The sequence below is a fragment of the Herpailurus yagouaroundi genome, unplaced genomic scaffold (genome assembly GCF_014898765.1).
Source record: "Herpailurus yagouaroundi ecotype Mexico unplaced genomic scaffold, PumYag 184, whole genome shotgun sequence".
NCBI lineage: Eukaryota > Metazoa > Chordata > Mammalia > Carnivora > Felidae > Herpailurus > Herpailurus yagouaroundi.
This window is the reverse complement of record NW_024412415.1, coordinates 26,603,272-26,615,561: the sequence shown is the minus strand read 5'-3', so window position 1 is coordinate 26,615,561 and position 12,290 is coordinate 26,603,272.

Below are 12,290 nucleotides of genomic sequence, written 5' to 3'. Positions count from 1 at the left end.
AGGGCAGACAGAGAGAGAGAGAGAGAGAGAAAATCCCAAGCAGGCTCCTGCTCTGTCAGATCAGAGCCCAACGTGGGGCTCGAACCCACGACCCTAAGATCGTGACCTGAGTTGGATGCTGAATGGACTGACCCACCCAGGTGCCCCAAGACATTCATTTTCTAATTCGACGGTGTCCTTCTTGGACTCTAAATTCTGCAATACCAGGCACAGTTTCTTACTCATTTTGTACTCTCAGCAGGCAGTCCACTATGACACTGTTCACTGGTTCATCTGATTTAAATCTCCTGCCTCCTTTGTTGGTCCTTGCATGTGTTACCACTACATGAGGTGGGAATATTAATTTTTGGAATGGACACGGTTCCAAAAAAAAATACACCTACGAGCAACTGGAGAACCACAGATTCATCATCCTGGGGCATACGTGGACTCACAACCTGACTGAACTTTTTCCCACATGCTTCCAAACGTGGAACAAAAACTGTCTTTTAAAGGAATTCCCGCCTAGGCATGTTCCTTATGGTCTGGTCATCGTCAGTGCTGATTTACCAAGTTTTTAGCATGCTCCTTTTTGGAAACATGTTGGGATTTCCTTTCTCTGCCCCCTTGAGTCCGTTGAGACCGTGTGACTTGTTTTGGCCCATGCAATGTGGGCAGAGTGACAAGTGGAGCCTCAAGGTGAAGGCCCTAAGAGCCTGTGCATATGATCTCTCACTGGTAAGGTAATGAGCAGTGTTTGAAATACAAGTAAGACTATGAAGAACTGAGCCCCCACCTCCGACCTGCAGTGAACAGTAGGGTAAGTAGGACACAAAGCTTAGTTGTTCTAAGCTGTTAAGGGGCAAGCAGTTGAGGGGCACCCCTATGGCTGGCTCAGTCAGTTAAGTGTCGGACTCTTGGTTTCAGCTCAGGTCACGATCTCACGGTTTCATGAGTTCAAGCCCCGTGTCGGGCTCCATGCTGACGGCACAAAGCCCGCTTGGGATTCTTTGTCTCCCTCTCTCCCGCCCCCCCCCCCACCCATGCTTTGTCTGTCTCTCTCAAAATAAATAAATAAACTTACAACACAACAAAAAACTGGGCAGTCGATTGTTTACCGCAGCGTAACAGTCTGTCCTGTCTTAGACACTCCTGACAGTCTCCAGTGGAGTGATTCTTGGCATTTTTATGTTACCTTGAGGAGCTAGAAGGAGAGTCATGAAATTTAGGCTTCACTTCAAAAGCTTTAGACCCAACAGAAGCTTGGTAACTACCATCAGGCTTAAAAAAGTTCTGACTGGGACAGTGCTGCGGATGGTCCTCTGTCCCCACTCTGGGCAGAGAAGGTTGAAATGAGCCCAAGTGACCATGAAAGGGATTTAATTAGATGAACGAAAATATTCTGAAGGTCAAAGGGTGGGATGACATTCTGGAATCTCCTTTGTGATGCTCTTTTGAAATCAGAGACGTCACACTCGCCTGAGACTGTGCAGTGAGAATGCGCCAGGAGGGTGGGGGTGCACCTGTTGCTCTCAGGGAGTGCCTTCTGGCTTTATGATTTTATATGTTCAATCTTGGCTGGTTAGAAGATTCATTTATACACTTAACCAGATTTTCTCAGGGTGTAAATTCCCCCCAGAGATAAATTAAACACTTTTAGGGATACAATCAGTCTGTGAGGCCACCAGGGTACCATTCACTGCTTCTCAGCAGCAATTTGCCAAATGGTACCCTGGTGACTTAGGGAGTGAGTGCACATCTGTAAAAGGACTTCCTTTGCATCCAGGGATGCGCTCTCAGAATTCTCACTGCAATGTGCGGACAGCCAAGGGTGGAAATGGAGAGAGTGAGGCCCCCTAGTTCCTCCTCTGTTCCCATCATGCTCTCAGCTGGGGTGCTGTGTCAGTGGAAGATAAGCCACGGTAAATGAGTGAGGGACGGGAGCTCAGCTCCTGAGTACATGCCTTTTCCCCTTGGTTACAGCCAGCTCCATTGGGGATGGTCCCTCCCCAAGGGACCTGCTGTGTTGCCCAGGGTCTCAGGTGTCAAGGGCTTTTTCTTGGACCACATTCCCAGGTCGTAGTCCTGCCTCGTCTCTCTCGTCTCATCAACATATAACTTGTTTTTCCTTCTTTCAGGGTATTAAATGTATTCATTCATTCGAAAAACAATTAGCAACCACTTATTGTATTCACAATCAAGTTTTAGGTAATCACACCAGTTTTTGGTTTCGATGGACTTGATTTTAAATATTGACTCCAGTATTTATTGGCTTTCTGCCTCTATGCCTCACTTTATCCATCCGTAAAACAGAGGTAATAGTGGTGTTACAGCAAGGATTAAATGAAACAATATATGCAGAAAGTTTAATAAAGTGTTGAACACAGAATAAATATTAGCTATCTGATTTACCACATCCTATGTGTCAGAGACCGAAGTGCTAGAGATATAAATATAAATAAGATCTGGTTCTTATCCTCAAGATACTCATAGTCTAGAACAGTGATTCTCAAAGTATTGTTCCTGATCACAATCAGTAGCATCACCTGGGAACTTGCTATACGAATTCTCACACTCCCCCCAGACTTACTGTATCAGAAACTCTAGAGCCCAGCAATCTGTTTTAATTAGCCCTCCAGGGGACTCTGACCCTCACTCAGTTTGAGAGCGTATGCTTTATGTCAGAAGAATACTAGTATCTTATACCTGAAGGCAGGCTTAAAATGTATAAAATGTTGCTATATGCTTTTAATTCTTACAACACCCATGCAAAGGAGGAAGGGTTATTTCCTCTATTTTCAATTGAGGAATAGAAGATTCTGTAGCAGAAATGGCTCATTCAGTAACAGAAGTGAACTTGTGCTTGGGTCATCCCTCAGGGAAAGCGACCATACAATAATTCAGGACAAATCTCATGTAGGCGAAGCCAATTATGGTAATCCCAATACCTTTTTAAGTGGTTGGTTTAAGAGCGGGCTTTTGACTCAGTCTGACCAACAGGCCTGAAGAAAATCTGTTGAGGGATTTCTAAAGATTTTCTCCATTTTTAAAAACAGAGCACACACATAAAATGGCCTTCTCTTGCTGGACAAGATACCAAGAGCAGCAGCAGCAGCAGCCATCTTGTCACCATGAGGAAGAAAGCACCAGTTCCAGGCTGACATTCAGAGAATGTAGAGTAGGGAGATGGGAAGGCCCTTGTTGATATCATTGAGGGGCTGGATTAGGCAACCCCAGTACCACCCTATCATGGGACCTCTTATAACACTTTTTCCTTCTTCTTTAAGCCATTTTGAGTTGGGCTTTCTGTTCCTTGAAATGAAACATAACCTGATAAATTCCCAAATGGAGAAAGATTGGCAAACAGTAACAGAGCTAGCCATCTGAACTCATGCTCTGAGGTCCTAAATGGCTGTTTTTTTTGATAATGTAACTTGCTGACGGATGATAGCTCTGTTGGGTAGGGCAAACTGATACAGTAAGGCTTGTCCTACCTCATATTGCATCCCACATCCCTTCCACCACCCACTCCACCTGCTATTTTCTTGAACTAAACTCAAGGCTATCACATTTTTAGCCCTATTACTTAGCAAAATGACTGGCCCACAATAAATGGTAACTAATAGTACTTGTACTTTTATAATAAATATATAAAGATATAAATACATACATTTTAGAATGTCTGTCAATGAAGGGAATGGCCACATAATTGCATGAATAAATGACTATTGAGGGGTGATGGCATATATACATTTAATGTCCTCCCCCCCCCCGAAAAAGTCAGTTTAATGGTAGTCTTGCATGCCTTAAATCAGACTGTAAAATGTGAGAGTTCAGGGGAAGAAGCACTGGAGAGGGGAGAGGCTTAAACTGTCCATAGAATCACTGCCTATAAAATAGAAAGGGACTTTGTGGTTACTGAGACTATTATTTCAGAAATAAGGAAATTGAAGAAACTCCTCTTCCTCTCCTTTCCTGTCTTCCTCTAGTTTCTTTCCAATTATGCGTTTTGCACATAAACTCAGTTCTCACACAGAATCAGCAAATGTTGGATTGGGAAAGGCCCCTACAAGTCAGCTGGTCTGGCCTCCTTGTTTGATTGATGCAGAAGCTGATGTCCAGAGAGAGGAAAGTGACTGTCCAAGGGCTCTGAGCATTTTTAGCAGGTGCACTGGACAGTGAAGGGCAGGTTTGGTATCAATCTGAAACGGGGGGGCGGGGGGGGGGCAGGGTTGTCACATATCAGCTCTGCCATCATAAATTGCGTGGTCTTGGCCATGTTACTGATCCTCTCTCTCCTTCGGTTTCCTCAACTATGACATGGGGATAGCAGCACTAGCCGCTCGCTGCGTTGTTATGGGGAATACATGTACCATGCGGGAAGTATGTTTAAAGCTCTTGAAGAGTGCCCAGTGGCTGTGGGTCATATAATAATACCTAATATGTGCTGATGAGGAGGAGGGGATGGTGAGCAAAAGGAAAGACTGGGAATTTGGACCCAAATCTCTCAATTCTTACTTATTTCCATTAACCCAGCCATTTCTCCCTTTTTCTTTCTCTTTTCCCTAGCCTGAGATTTAAGTTTCATTTTTGTTTTCCATTTTATTATCGTTTGCATTAGAGAGACAATGTGTCATAGGAAGAACATGGGCACTGGAGTTAGACCTAGGTTGAGAGCTTCTATTTGTGAATGTTAACTCTGAAGCTTTGGCCCAACCCGTTACCAATCTGAGCTAGATTTCTTTGGAAAGGAGGGATTCCAGCACCCAGTTTCTAGCACTGTGATAATGTAAGTAACACTCCCACTATAGTCCAGGACATGTTGATTTTTCTCCGAAAGCCACAGCCCAGTAAGTGTGCAAAGGTTCCAAGTCTTAACTGTATCTCCTCTGGGACACTCCTAAAATCGAATAGTGGCACTATTTCCGCAAATGGGCCAAATCCAAATTAACTCGAATCCAGCCTGATCATTCGGTTAAGCCTAGGGCAGATTGCTGACCTTGCAGAATTGTGTCGGTAAATTGTGGCTGACGATGTACATGAAATGTCGACCACAGCTGGGGCCACGTTCACTGGGATCATGCGGTGTCTCATCTTAAAAGCTAGGTTTGTCCTCAAAGATCCTTTTGCCCACGCTAAAACAAATAGTGCTTTAAAGTGACATTTCGGTCAGCCAAATGAGGAGAGGCTGCCAGGGAAGTTTCAGGCTGCTAAACTTGGTCCAGTGGAGCAGCCTGGGGCAGAGGAAAGGCACTAAATGGGGAATTGGGAGCCCCGGGTCCTTCTTAAATTACACTGCCAGCTCTGTGAGTGCCTTTGGCCAAGTCTTCCCTGACTTCTCTAGTTTCCTCATGGCAATTAAGACCCTTCCTGTTCTCTGGGTCCACAACATTATTTTTCCGTTTAATGAACTTCTTTAGCAACAGAACATGCCACCATCCATCTTCCACAGTGAACATCTGCTTTTATCCCTGTCTTATAACACAGCTCCCCAACACCGTGTCTTTTGTAGGGCCGAGTATTTAGGCACTTAAATGGAAACACAGAGGGGCCTTGGAAATCATCTAGCTCATTAGATGAGAAAACTGAAACTCAGAGAGGGTAAGCAACTTTTCCAAAGTCACCCAGCTTTTTGGCAGCGGTTTTAAGACTCCTGCCCTCCACCCCTGCAGTGATGCGGTGGTTGGGGCATGATGATGGCATCCTTTTTGGTCATATCATCACCGAATAAGTGTTAAGAGTAACAGCTGTGTAGACCCAAGGCTTTATTTTCTTTATTATGACAACATGTCCCTGGGAAGAAAATATTTGTGGATCTAACTTTTGGATGTGAAGTAAGCGTCAAACTGAAATGTTATTGACTCAATGGTGCTTCCTACTCTGATAAATGTATCCAATATGTTCCCAGTGACTCATCAGCAGGGCGAATGTATCTTTTTTTTCCTTCTTTTTCCACACTGACATTTTTGTTTTTCTACACAGTGCTGCCCCTAAAATCTGCATATGCAGCATTATAGAATTTCACCCCCAAATTAATAATTGTATTGGTTATTCAAAATCTCAAGCATCCTGACAACCAGCAGCCAAGGGGGGGAGGGGAATAATATGCAAACGATGATTTATCTTTGTTTTTTTTCCCCAACAAATGAGCTTTCTCTGAGCCAGACAACTTATTAGAAGATTATGGGAGAGTGTTTTGATTATCACTATATTAGAAGATCCCTAAATGAAATGAAGGATTTTCTAAAACACAGATTGGCCCTTGAAATATTATCTTTCTTGCAGAAAAAAAAAAATCAGAAAGGGGGCCACAACGCAATAATTTTATTTTTTGCAGTGTCATAAAGAGATTTAGGAAGATCCCAAACTGAACACTGTGAAATAAATTTAGTGATGGGACAAATGAAAGGAGAGTTTTAAGATTAAAAATATACCAAGATTCTGGGCGCCTGGGTGGCTTAGTCGGTTAAGCATTCCCGTCTTGATTTTGGCTCACGTCATGATCTGGAGGTTCATGAAATCGAGCCTGCTCCAGGCTCTACACTGAGAGCAGGGACCCTACCTACTTGGGATTCTCTCTCTCCTTTCTCTGCCCCTCCCCCTACTCTCTTGTGTGCTTGCACTCTCTCTCTCTCTCTCAAGATAAATAAATCAAACATTTAAAAAATATGCAGAGACCCTTAAGTGGCAAACACTATGCTACGAAGAAACATGGTATACAAAAGACTAAGTAAGTTTGCTGATTTTAATTAGCCCCAGGTATGCTTTCCCCAAAATACATGGCAGAAAACAAATGCCCTAGAACAGATCTTTATATGAACAGTTAGAAGATCCTTTATAACTTCTACGTATTTACAGAACTTGGAATGCCAGAAAGTGCCAACAACAACAACAACAACAAAATGCTTTCTCAATGTACATACATAAAAGAAAATATGAAAAGGAAAAGAAATGGGTACAGTATCTATGCCAGTGTCCTATGCCTTGAGACTATAGATACTAATTTCTAATAACAGTGGAATTCTATACTCCTATGCACAGGTTCTCCAGAAAAGTGTGTTCACTTTAATGATAGATAAGTGACAAGCAGAATCGCCCGCAATTCATTAGAATTCCCCACTAAGAAAATCTCTGATGATACCTTTTTATGAATTTGACCCAAGGCTGCCCACTGGAGGGAACAGAAATTGCATCTGACACAGTAATGTGCTTTAACTGGAAAAGGTCTTAAAAGATAGGGAGTTCCCAAAATGAACAGGAAAAGGAGCTCCCCAAAGCAGTGGTCAAAATTTTTTGTTTGATCAATAGCATTTGGTTTAACACCAGTGGTTCTCAGACGTGGAGGCTCATTAGAATCACCTGGAGGGCTTTCACTACTCCCAACCTGGCGCATACCCTAAAACACTTAAACCAGAATCTCTGGGGGTGGGACCCAGGCATCTGTACTTTAAAAAAAATAAAAATAAAAATAAACAACTATCTTGTGATTACAATGTGCAGCCAAGCTTGAGAAACTGCTACCCCCACGACTGTCTTATTGGCCTCCATTGTTCACTCCTTGATATCCCTGAGCTATTCTCTTGGTGGGCAGAGGGGCTTCCCCATGCCTTGAGCTTGGATATGATCACGTGACTTGTTTTGGCCAATGGGATGTTAACACATGCAATAGGTGCAAAGGCTTGACCTGTGCTTTGTTGATGGGCTTGCTCTCTTGTGTGCCACCTGCCTTTGGCCATAAGCAGAGCAGGCCTCAGTCAACCATTGTCCCAAGAAGAATGAGAGATACACGGAGCAGACCCAAACCCAGTCAGCCACCACAGCCAAGGCCAGCTGAACCCTAGCTTGCTTACAGACATAAAAATGAGAAATGCTTATTGCTGTAAGCCACTGAATTTTGGGATGATTTGTTATGCAGCCTATGTATAATCAGTAACTGAGATTCGTAAAATACAGAAAATAATTAGTGAGAAGACCAATACATTTTGGAGCCAACTACATTTCTTCTGGCATGAGAGAGAGGGTCAACGTAGAACTATTTCTAAAGGAAAGTTTGACCCATAATATCTACAATGATGGAGCATTTTGGAACAGTGCTAATGTCTTTGTCACCCTTCTGATCTACTAAGCAGAAAATATTTCCTGCTGATTTCTTAGTTTCACACAGGCTTTCCATCTAAATATCTATCTTCACCAGGGCAGAACTGGCATTCTGACTCATCAGTGCCCCAGGCTAGTTGGACAGCAATTTTTTTTTACTTTTACTTTTTTCTTATTTTTAATTTTTAAATTTAAACTCTATCCATGTTTTTGTGGAAGAACAGAAAAACACTCTCTATGTAACTCCCACCCAAATAACCAGACAGGTATAGACTCAGTTATGGTGACTTTCATTACTTGGGGCGGGGAACCCTGTGGTTGTCCTGGAATCATAGGTCAACTGAGGCACACGGGGCATGGGTTTGTTTCTCTCATAAGAAGAGCCCTCCTTTAGGATTCATAGTTGTTCATATATGTGCGTTTATAAATCAGGTGGGCCTGTGTTATGATAGGGGTCCTCAACTTGAGTTTGCATCAGAATCCCAAGGAAGGCTGGTTATTACACACATTGCTGGACCGAATCTCCAGAGACTCTGACTACGTGCGAGACCAGAGGTTTTGTATTTCGAACAAGTTCCCAGGTGAGGCTAGTGCTAATGATCTGAGGACCACACTTTGAGAACCACTAGACTAGAATGAAAAGGGTGTATGTGTGATATGTCTTCTCTGCGGGACACTGCCTTGCACAGGAAAGATTCTTATGTTCTTTCTCAGTGGAGAGATTTCTGATGTCTGCATACCACACTAAGGACATGGCCACCTGAGGGACATAAATGGAATCAGGGACCTCGGGACCTCATCTTTTTTTTTTGCAAATAGCTTATCTACTCCCATAACCCCTTGCCAAAAGTTTATCTTCAGCCCTGACTCCAGGAAAAACATCTCATGAAATACCTTCTTTCCAAGGAAGCTTTCCTTGATTTCTCCAACATTGGCTCCTCCTTCTGAAGTTCTAGAACTTTATCTGAACCTGTCCTAAGGCATTCAACACTTAATATCTAAAGTATAGGTGCTGATTGGCTTGCCTCAGTTCCTCACAGACGATGTATAGTCTACCTCTTAGAATTCATCTTAGGGGTGCCTGTGTGGCTCAGTTAACTGGCTAAACGTCCAACTTTGGCTCAGGTCATGATCTCACGGGTCATGGGTTTGAGCCCCACGTCAGGCTCTGTGTTGACAGCTTAGAAGCTGGAGCCCGCTTTGGTTTCTGTGCCTCCCTCTCTCTGCCGCTCCTCCGCTTGCTCTCTCTCTCTCTCTCAGAAATAGACAAACATTAAAAAAAATTAAAAAAGAAAAGAATTCATCTTAGAATCTTACAGCATCATTCCTAGAAGATGCAAAATAAACATTTACAGAATCAAATCTAAGAGTGAATATCTACATGAGGGTGTCTCAGAAGGTTCAAAAGATTAAACTTGAAATGAAAAGTCTGCACCTTCAGTATAATAGCCACTAGCTACATGTGGTCGTTTCAGTTAATTGAAGTTAAATAGAATTAAAAATCCACTTCCAAGCTACAGTAATCAGGACAGTGTGGTATTGGCAGAAGAGTAGACAAATAGATCAATGGAACAGAATAGAGAGCCCAGAAATAGAGCCACATAAATACAGTCGATTGATCCTTAACAAAGGAGCAAAGGCAATACAATGGAGAGAAGATAATCTTTTCAATAAAAGGTGCCGGAACGATTGGACATTTACATGGAAAAAAAAATGAACCTAGACACAGACCTTACAACCTTTCACAAAAATTAACTCACAATGGGTCATATACCTAAATGTATAACACAAAACTATCAAACTCTTAAAAGGTAACAAGAGGAAATCTAGAGGGCTTTCAGCACTGCAGTGAGTTTTTAGATACAACATCACAGGCACTCTCCATGAAAGAAATAATTGATAAGCTGGACTTCATTAAAATTAAAAATTTCTGCTCTGCAAAAGACAGTGTCAAGAGAATGAGAAGACAAGCCACAGACTGGAAGGAAAGATTCGCAAAAGCCACATCTGATAAAGAACTGTTATCCAAAGTATAAAAATAACACTTCAAAATCAACAATCAGAAAACAAAAAACCCAATGGAAAAAATGGGCAAAAGACCTGAACAGACACCACACTCAAGAAGATATACAGATGGCAAATAAGCATAGGAAAAGGTGCTCCACATCAGGTATTAGGGAAATGTAAGTTAAAACAACAATAAGATACTACTGTATACCTATTGGAATGGCCAAAATTCAAAACACCAGCACCACCAAATGCTGGTGAGGATGGGGAGCACAGGGAACCCTCATTCACTGCTGAAGGAATGCAAAATGGTGCAGCCACTTTGGGAGGGAGTTTGGTAGTTTCTTACAAAACTCAACATACTCTTACCATATAATCCACCTATTGCGCTCCTTGGTATTTACCCAAAGGAAGTGAAAACCTATGTCCACACAAAAACCTACACAGGGGGGTTCATAGCAGATGTATTCATAATTGCAGAACTTGAGAACAACCAAGGTGTCCTTCAACTGGTGAACAGATAAACTGCAGTATTATCACCTTCAACTGGTGAACAGATAAACTGCAGGCAATGGAATATTATATTGTGCTAAGAAGAAATCTGCTCTTAAGTTATGAAACCACTTGGAGGAAACTCACATGTGTATTACTAAGTGAAAGAAGCCCACCTAAAAAGGCTGCCTTCTGTTTGACATTCGGGAAAAGGCAAAACTATGGAGACAGTAAAAGGATCAGCAGTTGCTAGAGGTTAGGGACGGATGAATAGGAGGAGCACAGAGTATTCTTAGGGCAGTGAAACTCTGCTGTATGACATTACAATGGTGGATATATGTCATTATACATTTATCAAAACCTGAAGAATCTGCAACACCAAGAGCAAACCTTAACGTAAACTGCAGACTTTGGGTGACAGTGGTGTGTCAATGTAGGTTCATCACTTGTAACAAATGTACCACTCTGGTGGGGAATGTTGTAGAGGGCGAGGCAGTGAATGTGTGGGGCAAGAAGTATATGGCAAATCTCCGTACTTCCTGTTCAATTTTGCTGAACCTAAAACTGCTCTAGAAAGGTAAAGTTGGGGTGCCTGGGTGGCTCGGTTGGTGAAGTGCCCGACTCTTGATTTCAGCTCAGGTCACGATCTCACCATTTGTGGGATCAAGCCCTGCATCGTGCTCTGCACTGATGGCGAGGAGCCTGCTTGAGATTCTCTCCATTCCTCTCTTTCTCTCTGCACTCCCCAAAATAAATAAATAAACCTTCAAAAAAAAAAATAAAGTCTATTTAAAAGGAAAAAAATCCAGTTTGTTAATCACATTAGCCATATCTCACGTGTTCCATAGCTACATGTGGCTAGTAGCAATCATATGGGACTGTTGTCAAATACCGTTCTGTCAGGAATACTCCTCTTAGCATTTCCAAGTCACTTTCATCTATATTATCTGAACTTCAGCAACTCTCGTGTAAGTTAAGTAGTTAGAAAAAAAGAAAAAAGTCATCATGTCCATTCTATAGACGCGAAGATGGAACTTTAAAGAAGTAGAGTGAATTGTTTTATGGCAACGTGGAGGAATCTAATCTATAAAATAACTAGGAGGGGCGCCTGGGTGGCGCAGTCGGTTAAGCGGCCGACTTCAGCCAGGTCACGATCTCGCGGTCGGTGAGTTCGAGCCCCGCGTCGGGCTCTGGGCTGATGGCTCAGAGCCTGGAACCTGTTTCCGATTCTGTGTCTCCCTCTCTCTCTCTGTCCCTCCCCTGCTCATGCTCTGTCTCTCTCTGTCCCAAAAATAAATAAACGTTGAAAAAAATTAAAAAAAAAATAACTAGGAGACAAGAGATCGTGCCTAGTAAGTAAACTGTACTCCTTTATTTGTTGACGTAGTCAGTTTCCTTTTTTTCCCCAACCATACCCCATCCATTCACTAATTCAGTTGACGAAAATTGCATTTATCGTGTGTTGGACACAGTGCTTGCACAGGTGAACAAGTGAGACAGGGTCCCTGCCTTCAAGGAGCTTCCAATCTGGCCTTCTTTACCCTTATGTTTTTCTTTTCTTTTTTTAATTTTTTTTAACGTTTATTTATTTTTGAGACAGAGACAGAGCATGAACGGGGGAGGGGCAGAGAGAGAGGGAGACACAGAATCGGAAACAGGCTCCAGGCTCTGAGCCATCAGCCCAGAGCCAGACGCGGGGCTCGAACTCACCGACC